Source organism: Protobothrops mucrosquamatus, unplaced genomic scaffold (genome assembly GCF_001527695.2).
Source record: "Protobothrops mucrosquamatus isolate PMUCROS unplaced genomic scaffold, P.Mucros_1.0 scaffold_177, whole genome shotgun sequence".
In the NCBI taxonomy this organism is placed as follows: Eukaryota; Metazoa; Chordata; class Lepidosauria; order Squamata; family Viperidae; genus Protobothrops; species Protobothrops mucrosquamatus.
The window spans coordinates 260,057-277,882 of record NW_015386253.1 but is presented as its reverse complement, the minus strand read 5'-3'; positions in this window follow the sequence as shown (position 1 = coordinate 277,882).

The window sequence follows — 17,826 nt, the reverse complement described above, 5'->3', positions numbered from 1 at the left end:
AGAATGTCAATGGACCTCAAACTATGACTTATACAACAAAAATGATATTTAGAACTTATTGGACTCCACTATAACTGTATCATGTAAAAAAGGAAAAGCATTTTGTGGCATCTGTAGTACAGATAATACTTCTTTAAAATACATGTTTTTAGAGGCTTCTGGTTTTGCACAGTAGCACAGCAGCCGAGGGATCGTGAAGCTCCACACACCCTATGGCCAATTTCTGTCTGTTAGGTGACCCTAAGTGGGCCTAAAGTCACCTTGGAGAGACGACGAAGAAGGAGGGAAATCCCACTGACTGCAGAGAGATGGCGGTTGATCTGATTGGTCCAGGAAAAGCCTTCCAGAAACCAGCAGGAGAAAGGCTAGCTTAACTTCAGAGTCTAGCCCAAGCTGCAAGCAGCTGAAGCCCAAAAGCACTATTTTAAGCTGACTGTAAACAACGTGCTTGGAACTGAGTAAGAACATCGATTTTTTCTCTTCTACTTGATAATTGATTTCCTGGGGGGGGGAACCCAAGAAGCAAAAAGCCTCCGAAAATGAGAAGGAGGGGGATCTTCCTACAGACAGAAGTGGCGAATCAAACTTTTTATGGGGGACAAAAATATACTGAAATGAAATTAATATAGGACCTGAATCTGGATAAGTTTAAAAATGGTGGAATTTGTTAGGATTTTCTTTTTAAATCATGAAAACAGAAGAAAGCGATTGTTTATTTTGAAAACTGAAAAATGAACTGGTGCTGACATCTAGTGGTGGATGAAAATATACAGTAGTAGTTGCTCCAATACAGGAACTGGCAAAACCCAGGAAAAGATAACTTGTTTCTGTGACCTTCAATGTCTTAATAACAGAGAACAGCTGTGACAAAAAAAGAAAACATTTTGGGCTACCTACAAAGCGAGAATTATAAACTTTAGGGGAAAAAATTGACCTTTCTGGATTATAAATACTTAGTCAACTGTGACTCTAAAACTGTTTGCAGAGAAAGGAAAACCCTGATTTTTGGCTATCATGGAAAACCAGAAATCTGCAGAAAGAATATACCAAAAAAAAACAAATACTTTCCAGGAGAAGATGTATGTTATGTTGCAACTAATTCAAACAACAATGATTTCAACCATGAGGAAATTAAAAAATAACTTTAAAAATATAAATGAATACATCTCTGATTTAACTTTACAACAAAAAAACTCTCAGTAAATAAAAATAGAGAGTGAGCAGATAAAACAGACAAATGAACATAAACCAGAGGAAAGAGATTTAAAGATGGAACCTAACAATAGAAGGACGTATGACTTAACCCAGGTGGAAAAATATTACAGGAAATATTGGACATGGAAAAGATAACTTATACTCTAAGATCACAAAATAAGTCTGAGGACAAGAAAAAAGATTCGACAAAAGGGATTACAGAGCTGTCAGGAGAACTACAAGAAATTGAGAGACAAAAAATGATAAGAGAAATCAAGAGAGGAAGAAAGGAAAATATTTTCAATGAATATGAAGGAGCAAAACTTTCCCATAAAAACATCTTATTTGATTTGCCTTTTGTACCCACAACAACATCTACAAGACCATGGGAAGAATCTTTGATTCAGTGGAGCATATTGATCAGGAAAGATGTTTGGGGGAAAAAAGCTAAAGTAAGAATTAAGAAATTAGATGATGGGATTTATCAGAGGGAATATTTAAAAATTAAACATCTGTTTGAATATGGTTAAAGAAATAGAAAGATTCTGGATATAAATGAATTTTAGTTTAAGAGGGATGAGCCCCTCAAGTAATATAGTATTTTTTCTTTCTTTTTTGTTTTGTTTTTTACATGAGAAATATAAAAATGTTGGGATGATTTATATAAAGAAATGTTTTACATATTTAAGTGTAATTATTTTGAGAAAACTTCAATGGATAAAAATATTTTGAATAGATCTAAAAGTTTAGATAATTGGATTTATTAAATGGAACAGTTAAAGATTAACATATTGTGTTTAAAAATAAGAGAAAAATTCTGGATATAAATGTACATTAGCCTAAGAGAGACATGTATTTTAAGTAGTATACTATCTTCTTATTTCTTTTTCTTCTCTCTCTCTCTCTCTCTCTCTCTCTCTCTCTCTCTCTCTCTCTCTCTCTCTCTCTCTCTCTCTCTCTCTCTCTCTCTCTCTCTCTCTCTTAAGGCATGAGAAATGTAAAAGTGTTGGGATGGCCTGTATGAGCAAAAAGACTTAAATACTTAAGTGTAATTAACTTTGAGAAAATCTTAACTGGTAAGAATATTTTGAACATTGTGGGGAAAACAAATTTAAATAAGAATTTTGTAAACAGGATCTATAATGAGGCAAGATGATCAGTTAGAAAAGAAACTTTATATTGATGTGGTTATTATTTGTAGAAATATTAGAAAAATGTCTATATTTAATTATTTATCAAAATAATAAGAATTGTATTAATTCAAGGTTGGCAAAAGAGAATATTATTGGAAGAAGAGAAAATCAAGCAAAGCCACTCTGTGAACTATAGAATTATAGAAATTTACTGTTATTGATTGTTTTTTAAATATAAACCCAGACAACACACTGTTTACCAAATATTAAGGTGATTATGTTAAAAAATCAATAAAATATATTTTTTTAAAAAGTAAGATAAAATACATGTTTTTACAATGACCTATACTTGGTAAGTTCTGGGAGAAAGAGGACTATATAAATGTTTGTTGTTGTTAATTGTGAAGTCGTGTCCGACCCATCACGACCCCATGGACAATGTTCCTCCAGATCTTCCTGTCCTGTTACTGTGTGACAAAAGCTAACATTTTCAGAGAGTAATTTTCTCTTCAATTATATACCTACTATTTGGAATTTGTTAATTGAACAATATAGATGGATATTGCAACATTGGCAATATAATTGTATGGCCTATTGATTCAATGGATTGAAGATCTGATTAACACTTGCTACCTATAAATGAATTATCTTTTACTTTACTTTACTTTACTTTTATTGGACTTATATGCCGCCCTTCTCCCCACAGGACTCAGGGCGGCTCACAGCATATTAAAACAATATAAAACATTATCCCCAATAAAAACCAATTAAAAACAAATATTTGTCGCTGTGTCTTATTAAAATCATTAAAATTGTCCCTATTTAAAAATTCACCCTAGGCCAGACCCGCTTGCNGGCGGTCTCGGAGATATCCAGGTCCGATGCCATGGAGCGCTTTAAAGGTGGTAACTAACACCTTAAAGCGTACCCGGAAGGCCACTGGTAACCAGTGCAGCTCACGCAGCAGCGGTGTTATGTGGGAGCGACGCGTCCCTCCCAACACCGCCCGCGCGGCCGCATTCTGGACCAGCTGAAGCCTCCGGATGCTCCTCATGGGGAGCCCCATGTATAGAGCATTACAGTAGTCCAGGCGGGAGGTGACGAGGGCCTGAGTGACTGTGCGTAAAGCGTCCCAGTCCAGAAAAGGGCGCAACTGGTAGATCAGGCGAACCTGATAAAACGCCCCCCTGGTCACGGCCGACAAATGGTCTTCTAATGTCAGCCGTGGATCCAGGAGGACACCCAAGTTGCGTGCCCTCTCTGAGGGGGCCAAAGTTTCGCCCCCTATAGACAGCGATGGAATCAGCTGACTATGACGGGGCGCCGGCAACCACAGCCACTCGGTCTTGGAAGGGTTGAGTCTGAGTCTGTTCCTCCCCATCCAGACCCGTACGGCCTCCAGGCAGCGGGCCATCATGTCAAGGGCATCGTTGGGGTGACCTGGGGTGGAGATGTACAACTGAGTATCATCAGCGTACATCTATAGACTGTTTATTATTCTAACAACATATTATACACTCTGTATCTTTTTATGCAGTATTTTTTCACTTATTTCTAAGCACTTTTTTGATAATGTGTGTATTTTCATCTTTTATTCCTTTTGCTTTTGTTATTTTTCTGTTATCTTAAAAACAAAATAAATTTATTTAAAAAAATAAGCATGTCATCAGAAACAGAAGAGCATTAGAAATCTCAAGTGCTGCATAAAATTTTAAAAAATAAAATTAGAGCCAGATTTTGTAAAATTATCAGCATCTTTGAAGTGAAATGACTTAAGCTACTCTTTTTGAAGTATTTCTTCCAGATCAGACTGAGAGTTTGTTCCAATGAAGAACAGTTACTCCTCAAAGCCTTTTTCCTGGTGGCCATTTCATTTGGGCTGCCATCTTTGGCTAAAATTCAGGCAACGAATTAAAAGCAGCAAAGAGATACAGATCACCTTAAGTGTTTGCTACCGTGTAGTGAATATCCAGCTTCCTAAAGTCTACAGCCTAGATGCCACTCACTCTTACTAAGATGGACTTTTGATAAGCTTCAAAAAAAGGATAATAAAATTAATCAGGATTACATGTTCCTTGATGTGGTGCATTATTACCTAATAATCAAGGCTTTATAAAATAGCACCAAAACTTAGAAATGGCCCTAGAATTGTAATATTAAACATATCACCTCTTTTATATTGGTGAGATAGGTTCAAAGTATACTTCTGTTATAATTCTTTCAGGTTTTTACTTGAACCACCTGACCTTTCTTGAAAAGGCTGGTAAAGTAGGGAATATATTGTGGGAGCCAACTCTTGATGTTGGTAGAATATGGATTTATTATTTTCCATGGTTTATCTAAAAGTGTTTTAGATGCTTAGCAGCCAAAACTGGCTAATTGAAGCATTCCTGGTTCTTCATTTTAAGTAATAGCTTTCAGATAGCTCTGATATATATAAAAGCTCTGGCTGAATTAAACTAACTGGCTAGGAATACAAACTTTCCTAATGTGCCTTGTTAAGGAGATCCGAACTCTTAGGTTGTTCTAAACTTGCTAGCCATCAGAAACAGGAAACCCAAATGAGCAGATTTCAGATTTAAATGAGTTCTCAGATACCATATTAAGTGAATTTCCAACCAGATTATCTACCTAGTTGCTTTCAGACAGCACTCATTTCCCATGCTTACCAGTGGCAAGGATTCCTTTTCAAAACCAGATATGAAATCCAGACTTGACTCTTCCCAGAAAACAGCCAACCTCTTCACCACTCCAGATTTAAACCTGGCAACATTTCCAAATTCTTTTGTAGAAGGCAGCTCCTGATGGATTGACATTGAAGTAGCCCTACACTGTCCCAAGTCGTATTCTCATTCCAGATAACAGAACCAGGAATCCCTCCAAGCCAGCCTCTAGTGCAATCCAGGTGAAATAGAAGGCCCTACAGCAAAGTCCAACTGGAAAGGTACAAATTAGACCTAGCCCTATATCAGCAATAATTGTTCCATACTTCTTCCAAGATGCACTTCCTCAGAGGTCCTATCCACTTTATCTATTGGTAAAGTCAGCTTCCGTGAGACTGAAAGGCTGCCAAAATCGCGACCCGTATCTTAAAGCTGAACAAAATTATAGTATCAAGGTTTAATTGACTTTCCAGTGTCCCAGATAAAAATGACACCAAGGATGTTGAATTATTTTATTTCCTAATAATAGATCCCCAGAGAATTTTGCAATTCTACTCCAATATTCTGTCTACCATGTTCTAGTAGCATGACCATCTCTAAGCTGGGAAGAGGACTGGCACTCAACTTCCTGAATGCCTCTAGCAGCCATCTTACAATTTACACTTCCCTGTAATGCTCTGGTTTTATTGCCATGATGAAAAAAACCATTTCAATCTATTTTTTAAGAATTTAATTGTTAACACTAAACATTACTATTTCCTTTTCAATCCCCATATATCCATAATTAAATAGCCTGTTTCTTCCTGCTTCACAAGAAACCCAAGTTTTTGTTTTTACCTTCATTATTTTTATGTGCTTGGTCATTTAACTTTGTTGTAGAAAATAAAAGCTTCCCTTGGGTTCTATTCTTTACTTCAGGCATCCTAAGATAGTTCACAACGTTTCTGGTAGTGGGGGGAAATGTACTTAAAAGAGCTTTTTTAGGCTGATGTTAGGTTAATTCCCAAGGAGATAAGCTAGAAAAGCTACAAGAAGAATAGGCATAAAGCTGAAATTTGCAAACTATACTTTTCACCTCTGAAAACAATTGAAGATACCCGAAGCGAGAAATCTTTTGTGCGGCAAGGATAAACTTTGCTCAGTGGTTGCTTATGATTGCATCTTTTCTAACACTAATCTGAAGATATATTAGCTATAAATAACTTTTTAGGAGCACAACACTTGGATGGTTTAACTGTACACCCACACTCACAATTATTTGATTATTGCTGAATTATGATGCGAGATTTATATACTTCCATTTGACATCTCCTAAAATAGCTGGATTCTAAACATTTTGTATGAAAGCTTCCAAACATTCCTGTTATAGCTAGGTAGGTTATCAGCTTTTAAAAATGTAATTTTAGTTTCAAGAATTTCTGGGATAAGAAACCTAAAGAAATGCAACAGAAATTAATTTTTAAGCAGATTCCACCTGGGAAATGTAGGTGATGAGAAAAAGAGAATATCAATTCTTATGATATAATATGGGCTACTGCTGGGTCTGAACAAGCCAGAGGGGCTTACCCTCCTGATTTCTACTTTTTAAAAAATGACTGTTTAAATTTTTAAAAAGATAAAAATAAGACCTAATAGTTAGAGTTAAGAAAAAAGAAAAACAAATGTAGGAAAAAGAAAGAAAAGTATAGAAAAAAGAGAAGAAAGTATAAAGAAATTACTTCTGATTTCTTTTATGGCAGTTTTAGCAATAGCAATAGCACTTAGACTTATATACCACTTCACAATGCTTTACAGCCTCTCTAAGAAGTTTACAGAGTCACCATATTGCCCACCACAATCTGGGTCCTCATTTTATTGACCTCGGAAGGTTGGAAGGCTGATTTGGAAGGAAGGAAGGAAGGAAGGAAGGAAGGGAGGGAGGGAGGGAGGGAGGGAGGGAGGGAGGAAGGAAGGAAGGAAGGAAGGAAGGAAGGAAGGAAGGAAGGAAGGAAGGAAGGAAGGAAGGTTTTTCATGCATCTTGCCAGCTTTCCACAAGGAAACCCAGTAAGAAAGCTGGCAGGAAGTCAGTAGTCTTTCATGTCCCTACTGCTTTTTTTCCCCACTGTGGTCATTCTGTTTCTCTGTTTAGGTAAGGAAATATTTTTCTGAAACAATGACTCAACAAGGGACTGGTTGTCTAGTTAAAAATAAAGTTCTATAAATGGGAAGGTGCCACACTGAGCTCAGCCTAATTCCAGCATTTTTTATTTCCAAAAATGCCTCTGTGTTCCAAATTAGTTAGACCAAAAAAATGGGTGTTTGTTATTGGGGGGGGGGGAAGCTGAAGAAAAGGAGGGGTATTAAGGAGCATTCTGTGAGCGGAAAGGAGATAAATGAAGGACTGGCAAGTAACATTATGATACATTGTGGACAATGCTTTTGTCTCCATAATGGGGCTATTAACACAGCAGCTATTTTGCGAGATTGTTCTCAACTTATTCTCAAAGGTCCAAAAGTATCCACTTGTATAAGAAGATTGGAGATGTCAGATACATTAATGTTAATCAAGACTTATCAAAGCAAAAATGATACTGCAGTGAAGAAGAATGCAACCTTTGTGAGCCTGTAATGTATTTGTGGGCCAATCTGTCCAACCATCACCTCAGTGAAAAAAATCAAAATTCAAGCCTCTCTTAACAGAAGAATGTTTAGTCTCTGCTTAAACATATCCAGTAAAGGGGAGTCAACCATTTATTTACCTTCTACCTGTTCAAATAAACATATTTCATGTGATTCCAGCAATCTATATAATACAAAATTTCAGTAATTCAATATATAAAAAAACATTAAAAGATGAAGACTACATAGAGCAAGTATAGAAATGGGGGAAGGGTGTGTGATCACAAAGAACCGTTATTATTTTTATCTGGTACTGAAACTGCATTATCTAATCTTTCATCCTCTTCTGATCATATCACAAACTTACTTTGCTTTAAGATTTTGTCATTGCTTTGAGTGAATGGCAATTTCAATACATTTGAATCATCTCTATGAACAATCCACTCATCTAAAATCCATCCCAAATCTTGGATTCTAATGATTTCACATGAATTTGGTGAAAATATCGTAGCAAGATATCACTTCAATCAATAGTGTGTGAAGTTTGTATGGTGTGCTATGTAGTTTTGCCAGATATGTCAGAAGTCTAAAGAGATTCTGTGGTCAGGCAATTGGCATCACTTGAAGTATCGCATTGAGTGATTGGGAAGTTGTTGAAGCTGAACATTCAAAACTAATATTCTGTATTCTGAAGTCCTAAATTTCACAGAACATGAATTATTACTAAATAAGACTTCTGCAATGTTCAAGCCAAAAATCTCTTTCATTTTACATAAATTGTTCCAGAATCTGTTGAACTGAAAATTCCTTGGGGACCCTAAGTTGCATTTACTAAAAACTGTAATTAAGCAACATACAGAAGGCAGTATATTCCATACTAATTTTAAAAAATGGACAAGTAAGGCTATTATACCTCTCTGAGCATATGTAGAGTTAGAGCTGAGTTGGGGAGAGACCTCTCAGAACATAAATAAGTATTTTTGTGATTGCTGTTTTATTAAAACTATTACTGAATAATTTCTAAATCAAGGTGCAATGTGCTTTTTTTCCTGTTCATGAGATGGGAGGAAATGTAGTCAATTGAATTGAACTGGACACTTTATTTGGCCATGTGTGATTAGACACACAAGGAATTTATCTCCGGTGCACAAGCTCTCAGTGTGCATGCAACACAACAGAATAATGATAATCATAAAAATAATGCCAATAAAGTTATTTTTATAATATATCCCAAAGATAGTTCTTTTAAGAGCCATGGTGGCGCAGTGGTTAGAATCCAGTACTGCAGGCTACTTCTGCTGCCTTCCAGCTGACAGCAGTTTGGCAATTTGAGGCTCATTGGACTCAAGGTTGACTCAACCTTCCATCTTCTGAGGTCAGTAAAATGAGGACCCAGATTGTTGAGGGCAATACGCTGACTCTAAACCATTTAGAATCGGCTGTAAAGCACTGTGAAGCGGTATATAAATCTAAATGCTACTGGTATTGCTATTGTAAAGTTGCTGTTGTTATTTCTGGTTCAGCAATTGGTCGTTGTGATCTAAGAAAAAACCATTTTGGGGGGATTTTCTATATAAATTCTAGGCCCTATATTGAATTTTTAAAGAATAGGAAAATGTATATGTCTATGTGTATTGTATTCATTCTCCTTTAAGCTCACTGAAGCTTTCATATTCCAAGGACTCAAAAATCATCTAAGATCATGTAAAATATAAGAAAAAGGAAGTAAGGGGGATGAAAAAAATGCCTGATGTCACGACTATACATGGTTATGGTTTTAGATATGTTCTAATAAATTTCATATATACAAATTACATTCTCTTATATGCAAATATGTACTATGTTGCACCAGGGATTTTAATAAAACCTTGGCATGATCTAATTGTCCTAATGAAAAGAACCACCCAACAATATTTGTTAACTTCCTATTTGGGGAAAAACAAGTTTTAACTCTTAAAATCCAAACTGTATCCATGCTTTATCAGATACATAATTCTCTTAGTAAATAGAAAACAAAAAAGGAGATCAAATAGGATGTCTTTATATTAATAAAGCTGCAGGCTATTTTGATTGTTGTGCTTGGTAGAATAGAGCAGCCACATACTGTATATACATAATACATATTCATATTCATTTGGCTATTTCATTGGGTAATATGAGATGAACAGCTGATTGTCAAAAGTTTACAACTGACAACAGGTGCTAGATCAACACAGCGCCTAGAATCTGGCAGTCTGATCCTGTTTCCCTGGCCCGGGCCTTCCCTTTATATCAAAAAGGCATTTGTGACTTCATTGCAATGCCCCACCTCTTACATTTCTGCCCAGATTGCTGAAGGAAACATTGCCATTCATGCTATTTGCTAAGAGGCATTCAAGAGAGAAACAAGAAACTGTTTCAAGGAAGCCAGGAAGAGTTTGTGAGTGGGAGCATTGCTGTTTTCCAGGAAGGTAAAAGGATATGATTATTGACAGAGAACTAGAGTCTGATATCAGACAAAGCTAATTTATGAAAAGGTTGAAGGAAAAAATGCAATGCCAGGATGTCAGTATGGATTGTTATTTGGTAGTTTGCTGAATTTGATCCATTCTTTGAAAAGCTGCATTGCTTTTTATGGCTTTGATCTCATTGTCTGTTAGGCTGGCTTTTACACTGCACATTCAAAGGACTGTCTCCTTTTATGGAACAACATTTTTCCCCATTACAGTTATTACTTTATTGGAGCTTTAACAAACCTTTATTCATTACTTAAAGAAAATGTAAACTTTATTAAAAATTCAGATTGGCTGACTAATCTATATGGAGGAGGAATTCTTCTATATTTAAGTCTGTTAAACCTGTCCTTAAAAATGGTTTTCATGAAGTTCTCAACCCATTGCAGTGGGCGCTTGAAAATTCAGAAATGACTTCATAAAATGGACTTTTAAAATAATATGAATGTGGGGAAAAATAAAACTAATAGATGTAGCCATCTAAATGGTAAATTTTGGCTACTGATCTTTTAAAACTGGTTTTGAGTCCCTCTTAATTTAATCAAGACTGGAATTGAATTGGAGACGTTCTCTCTCTCTCTCTCTCTCTCTCTCTCTCTCTCTCTCTCTCTCTCTCTCTCTCTCTCTCTCTCTCTCTCTCTCTCTCTCTCTCTCTCTCTCTCTCTCTCTCTCTCTCTCTCTCTCTCTCTCTCTCATGATACCATCTCATGAAGGCATGCACATATGCCCCAGGGAATTTAATTAGTACATATATTCTGAATTAGGTGGTACATATGTGAACATGATTTATTTTGTTTTAACATTACTAAATATTTTAGATGCCTTGACATGTATGACAAAAGGTTTTTGGATTTATAAAAAATGAAATGGTAAATGGAACTACTGTAGTGAAGGTGGAAATATTTGACTGACCTCTAGATTGCAGCATTGAGATATCCCCTGGATATTTAAAGGCCAGATGTGGTAGCACAAAGATGAAATGAAATGAAACTGGTTAATGTGTTGTGGGAAGAATCCAGAGAAAGAAATATTTTGGGAAATATTAAAAAGGCAGAATATATTTCTCCAAAGGATTTTAAAGGCAGAAACCAACCTCCCAAGTCTCTCTGCCCCGGACAGAAACCAGATCTGCAGAAATGCAGATGTGATAATCTTGTCAGAAGATTGGAGTCAGGAAACTGGGATTAGGAAGAAAGATCCCTAGAATCAACAATCCCTCACACCAAAAATCTAACAGTCATCAGCCACAGCCCCAGGGAAGCAGGATATGAACTTTGGGACCTAATATGATTAACCCAACACCATCAGAAAGGCACACTCAAAGGTCAAAGGTCAAAGTTCATGCCACAGGAACAACTCCAAACAAAAGCTCAAGAAGGTATAAAACCCACTCCCTATTACATGTGCTCTCTCTTTTCTTCCAGAGCCATCTTTCTGTCTGGCTCTCTTCTTCAATAAACTACAACCTTCTATCTAAAGCATTCGCCATGTTGTTTATTCCCGGCTTGGACTGGACCCTGATGAAGACTTTTCCTTCAACAGTGTCAATTCCTAGGGAAATAATGGCCTCAAAATATTATGTATTTAGTATTAGTATTATTAGAGTGCTGTTTTGATAGTTGTCATAATGTGAAATTAAGCTATTTCTTAACTAGAGATTGCAGGTTATTAGAGTAATAAAGAAACAAGTATGTCTGCTGTGGTATTTTCAATGCCATTTCAGATGTGTATGTGCATTACTGAATAACTGTACTCTTCCTTTAAGAGAAGACATATTCTAACTTTACCATGGCAAAGGTGAGTTTTACACTTTGCACTGAATTCTGGTGGCAAAGATAAGACAGATGTCAAGAAATTCTCTTCCAGCTTCTCGGGTTTTTCATTGAGAATATCAACTGATTTAGTTCAACCTCTCCCTGGGACCTTGAGATTCTGTTTCAATGGATTTTATTGCTGATCTTCTGCCTGTACAGAGTTTCATATTCATTTTTGTGATAGTGGATTTGTTTAACAAGATAGTTCATTTCATTCTTGCAAGGGCCTTCTATCAACTCAACTGTGCATTTTTCTGTTGGCCATGTTTTAAAGTATAGGGGCTTAATCAATCATATCATCTGGGATCACCAATCTCAGTTTATGTCCAGGTTTTGAAAGGGCCTCTCCTATCTATTAGATATTCAGATTTATTTATTATTCTTGCATTATCCATTCTCTAATGAATCATCAGAGTAAGTGAATCAATTATTAGAACAGTTCTTGAAGTGCTTTGTCTTTTATCTTAATTTGACTGAACAGTTGCCTCTTGCAGAAATTGTCTAAAACAATGCAATATATTCCTTCATTGGCATGCCTCAACTTCAATCTTCCATTGATTCTTGCAGCTCTAACTTTTGCTTAGCGTACTTCACATTTAGCAAAGGCTGTAAAGTCAGAATACATTAAGATTTTTGGGAAGGACTTGGTATGGCTTTTTACTTGGTGCCTGCCCACCTGTCTGAAAAGATGGATTCAAATTTTATTGCCAACCTCCTCCTAAGTAATGCACAAGTATTGTGAGGGGGGAAACATATGGGTCATATCCTCAGCCATAGAAATTGATTGGATGATTTGAAGCTACCGTCTAACAGGCCTATCTCCCCCCCACAGTTTTCTCCTTCAGGGAATAAAATGAAGAATTCCATGTAAGCCACCATAAAATAAAATTTAGAAAAATCATCTGTTTGTAATTTGTGATTCACAAACACGAGTCCCTCCCAACACGCGCGGGCGGTGTTGGGAGGGACTCGTCACTCCCACGTCACGCCGCTTCTGCGCGAGCTGCATTGGCTGCCGGTAGCCTTCCGGGTGCGCTTCAAAGTGTTGGTTATTATCTTTAAAGCGCTCCATGGCACCGGACCTGGTTACCTTCGAGACCGCCTCCTGCCACAGATAACCCCCCACCGACCTGTACGCTCTCACAGAGTGGGTCTCCTCAGGGTACCGTCGGCCAGGCAGTGCCGGCTGGCGACCCCAAGGGGGAGGGCCTTCTCTGTGGGAGCTCCCACCCTCTGGAACGAACTGCCCCCAGAGATCAGGGTGATCCCTGATCTCCCTTCCTTCCGCTGCGCCCTCAAGACGTGGTTGTTCCAGCAAGCGGGACTGGCCTAGGGGATTTTATAGGGGTTTTAATTACTTTTAATTGGACACTTTCAAATATTTCGTTTTAATTAAATTTTTAATTAGGTGTAATATGTATTTATGTTAGCTTTTTATCTAATCTGTCAGCCGCCCTGAGTCCGAAAGGAGAAGGGCGGGATATAAATGCAATTAATAATAATAATAATAATAATAATAATAGTTTGTTGAAAATTTCCTACAATATCAGCAGTTGATTTATTATGGGATAAGAATGTTTTGATCTGCATATATTAAAATGCAAATTATGATTGTGTTTTGATTTCTAGATCCATTCTCACAAAAGCTGATCAGTTTAAAAAAATTTCTGAGAACCTCTTAATGGTTTTGCTATGAGGAAAAACAAAGTTTCAGAATGGATGTGAGAAACTGAGAAACTGAAATGTAGTTTTAAGATTATTTTTAATACAAGCTTATTTTGGACATTTAAAGAAAATAAGACAATGGTTTGGAAAAGACACACATACTACCCTTTTTATTATGTTTAATTTAACATTTCTGATGAAGATTTTTAGACACAATTCTAGCATTTAATATTCAGTGAATCAATTGCTTAAATCCAAAGCCAAAGAGCATATAAAAACAAAATCAATGTTACGGTACATATTTTATTGAATTTTAATGTCACAACTGTGTGTTTTCATGAATAGCATTTATTTATCATTACATTCTGAGGAAATTGATCTTTTAGTCATATAATTTGCTGCATTATATAGTATATTACACCCATAACTTGCCCTCTTATCATCATTTCAAAATTTCCTGAGTATTTAACTAGTAATTATTTGGCAGCTTTTCATAAGAAAAAGTAACTGCATTTCTAAACCAGCTACCTCCACATCCCCTTATTTCTATAAACACATTAGACTTTTAATATGACAATAAACAAAGACAATGTTACTGCTGATTCTTTTGCTACAGTAGCTGTTGATTAAATTCACAAGGAACCTTGATGCCATGCTTGGCTATGATGCAGTAAAATAGATTTTGGGGGAAATTCTTTTAAAATAGTCCAACATACAACATTCTGACATTTAAATTATTTATTTAATTAATTGTCCAATATTTTTATAAAATTTTATTAAAAAATATAAAATATTTCTGTTTCGTAACCAAGATTAAATATAAAATTGAAATTTATTCAAATGCAGAAGCAATACAACAGCTGAAAGTCAGAAAATGGAGGCCCTCTTAATTCCTAATCTCCATTAAATTATTTCTTAAGGCAAATCCACCCAGCACTGTAAAATCTTTTTTATTGTAGATTTTAATTGATTTCTATCTTTTCCTATTCTGAGTTATCAGACATATATGAAGTGGCTATGTACTCTACATTACAGAGGACAATATTATCTGAAACATTTCCTACCCAGGGCTATTTAAGTTTAGTTGAAGATAAACTATAGGATGGCAAAATGACTTAGCTGTTAGTATCTAGAAATTGAAAAGCCCAGCAAATTCATTACAAGTGGTCTTCATTTAGTGACCACTGATTCAGCAACCATCCAAACCTATGATTCACTCTTAGTATCAATTTGCAACCTTTCCTGCTGGCTTCCCAGAAGCAAAGTTAGTGGTCGGCTACCAGGAAGTCAGAAATCATGTCACATCAGGTCCTTGCTTAATGAACCATGCAATCCTAATTTATCAATGGCAACCAGGACTGTTAGAAGTGCTGTTGATTGCTAAGCTGCATGGTCACATGGTTTTTTTTGTTTTTTTACTTACAACCGTGTTGCTTAACAATAGAGTTTCTGGTTCCAATAAGGACTATCTGTATTTGGTCATAATTCTTTCAATTATGATATGTATATTTAGTAATTATTTTTATCTAAACATAAGTTTATGCCATTACACACACACAAAAAGAAAAAAAAATCTGTGTCTCTGGGGAGAATGAAGCATTTTCTGTTTTTGAGTGATGAATAAGTATGCATCCTCTCTGAAAGGACTGTTTTCTAATCACTGGGTTCTGGACAAAATCAGGAGCATCCAAGAGGATGCCTGAGGCAGCAGCAGATGTGAGAGAAAGATCAAGCAGAGGAAGTGTCATGGCAAGAAAAGACCATGCATGGGATGCACCACTGACAGATAGATGAAGTGGCAGACATTCAGATGTCATAGAAAGACTGGACTAAAAGACAGCAATAAGTCACTGATCATAATAGTATAAGAATAGGCAGTAAGCACCAGATTCTTAGAATCAGAGGTCTATCACCCTAGACAATCCAAGGTGCAGACTATGCAGAGAGGTCTGAGAGACAGTCCAACACATAGTCACAGGATGTAAGATAGGCAAGCAGGAAAAGCATATGCTGAGCAGAATAACGAAGTAGCCGACAGTATGTACAGAATATGCGCTAGAAGTCCAGACAGGAAATCCCTCAGAAGGTCATGGAGAATAAGAAAGCTAAAGATTCTGTGGTACTTCCACTTCCATTTCCAGACAGTTAGGTAATGACCAATCAACTAGACATCACGATAGAAAACAAAGACCAGAAGACAGTGATAGTGATAAATATAGCAGTGTCAAATGATAGCAACATCAGGAAGAAAGAGTATGAAAAAACTGAAGAAGCACCAGACATGAAGGAGGGAGTGGAGACAATGTGGAAAGTAAAGGCCAAAGTTTCTTAGTGGTGGTATCAGCATTTGGGCCTATGACTCCTAAGCTGGCTTCAATAGATTCCAGGAACAAAGAGAGTCCGGAAGAGTGCAGGGCCAGGAACAGGTAAAATATTGCACAAAACCCTTGGAGACACTGGATGCACCATTTTAACAGGATACAAGAGTTTCAAAAAGAAAGATGATTAACTTATTTATTTCCTTTTGTTGTTACCAGGAACAGTTCCTCCCTATTGATAACCCTTAATCATTTGAATTAATTCTTTTTCTATTGACTATAAAGATACATAAAGCCAAGGCTTAATTCCCTTTGAACTGGCTAAATTAAAATATTAAAACTACATAAAAATATACTATTGAAATATAAAGATATACTCTCATATATTTAAGAGTTCATAGCTATATGAAAAAAATAATTACAATAAAAAGGCCCATGAGAAAGAAAGAGAAAGTATTATTCAAACTCTTAGAGCTTTCTTCTATCCCCAGCTCTTCATGTGTGTGATCTTAGAATTGAGTTGTGTTGTATCATAGTGGATTTTAGGATTAGTCGATCAATTCTATTTAGTTTTTCAGACCTCTGAAATATATTTCCTTTATCTGGGATATGTTTTTGCAAGTTTCATTTTATATTTCCAAGCTTATTATATTCTTAGTCTTTGGAGTCCAGTACATATAATGATCACATAATTGCTGTAGTCAAGCTAATTCCAATATCGTTTGCAATTAAGGTTACCTACAGTGTAACATTATTTATCTAGACCCATGGGGGACATAAAAATGTGTTGGCATAGCAATATAGGGATGACTAGAATAAAATGATTCATAAATCATCTTATCAGAAAATACGTTGTTCAGCAAATAAAAGATTATGAACAGGAAAAATAAAACTATATGCATTCATAGAAAAAATAAAGGCCCACACCCATATTGAATTGTGAATTTAGGTGGCTCTTGTGAAAATTTATGTAAAAATAAGTGATATTGTTTAATCATTCCATTAACATCCAACTGTTTCCAATTGATGGATATAGTTGTGCCAGTATTATCTGTACATTACTGCATCTTTGACTTCGTATAAGCTCATGCATGTATCAACAGGGGCAGCATCTTTCCCACCTTTTTAAATTGCCTTTGATTTTTTCCAAGCATATGGATCATTTCCAATCATTTTTGCCTTCACTTTCCTAAATTATGTAAGAGGTCTAACAGTTAGTTAACAAATTCCACTAGGACTACAATTCAAAATCATCAATATTCTTTATACAATTTTGCTGACAGTCCAACTTTCACAACTATAGGTTACAATTACAAAATTCACAATCTTGACAATATGTACAGTACTTTTGCTATCTCTACAGTTTAATATTATGGTGTTCTTTCCATATAGCAAGTCTTTTATTCATGAAAATAAAATCTGAACTATTTCAATTCCTTCATCGCACTACTTACACATTTCCTGTTTGTCATCTGAAGGTTTCTTTAATATTGAGCAATATATAGATTTTGGCCTTCTTTCACTTTGAAGAACAAATTCTTAATACTAAACTACAAATTGTAAAACTATGACTGCTTTTGAGCCTTATTTTTCATGTACATAAATATACAAAAACACATGCATAAATGAGAAGAACAGTAATAAACATTGTAAGGTTTTTTCATTATAACCAAATTGTAAAATTCCTCAGACTATTCTAGCCAATTTAAACTTTCTAAGGCATGAAAAGTAGTTTCAGTCTTCAGATCTATGTATTACAGGTTTTGATTTTGCTTAGTGGCTCATCAAATGAGAAGAATGTCTTGTTGCTGTTTCTCAGGCAAGTTAACATGCTGGCTGTGATCCAAAGTATTCCTTAAAGTAAATAAATAAAAGGATTAAAATTTTAATAAAAGGACTGTAAAATTAATATATTATTTGTAGGCACTACATTGGAGTATTTGAGTGT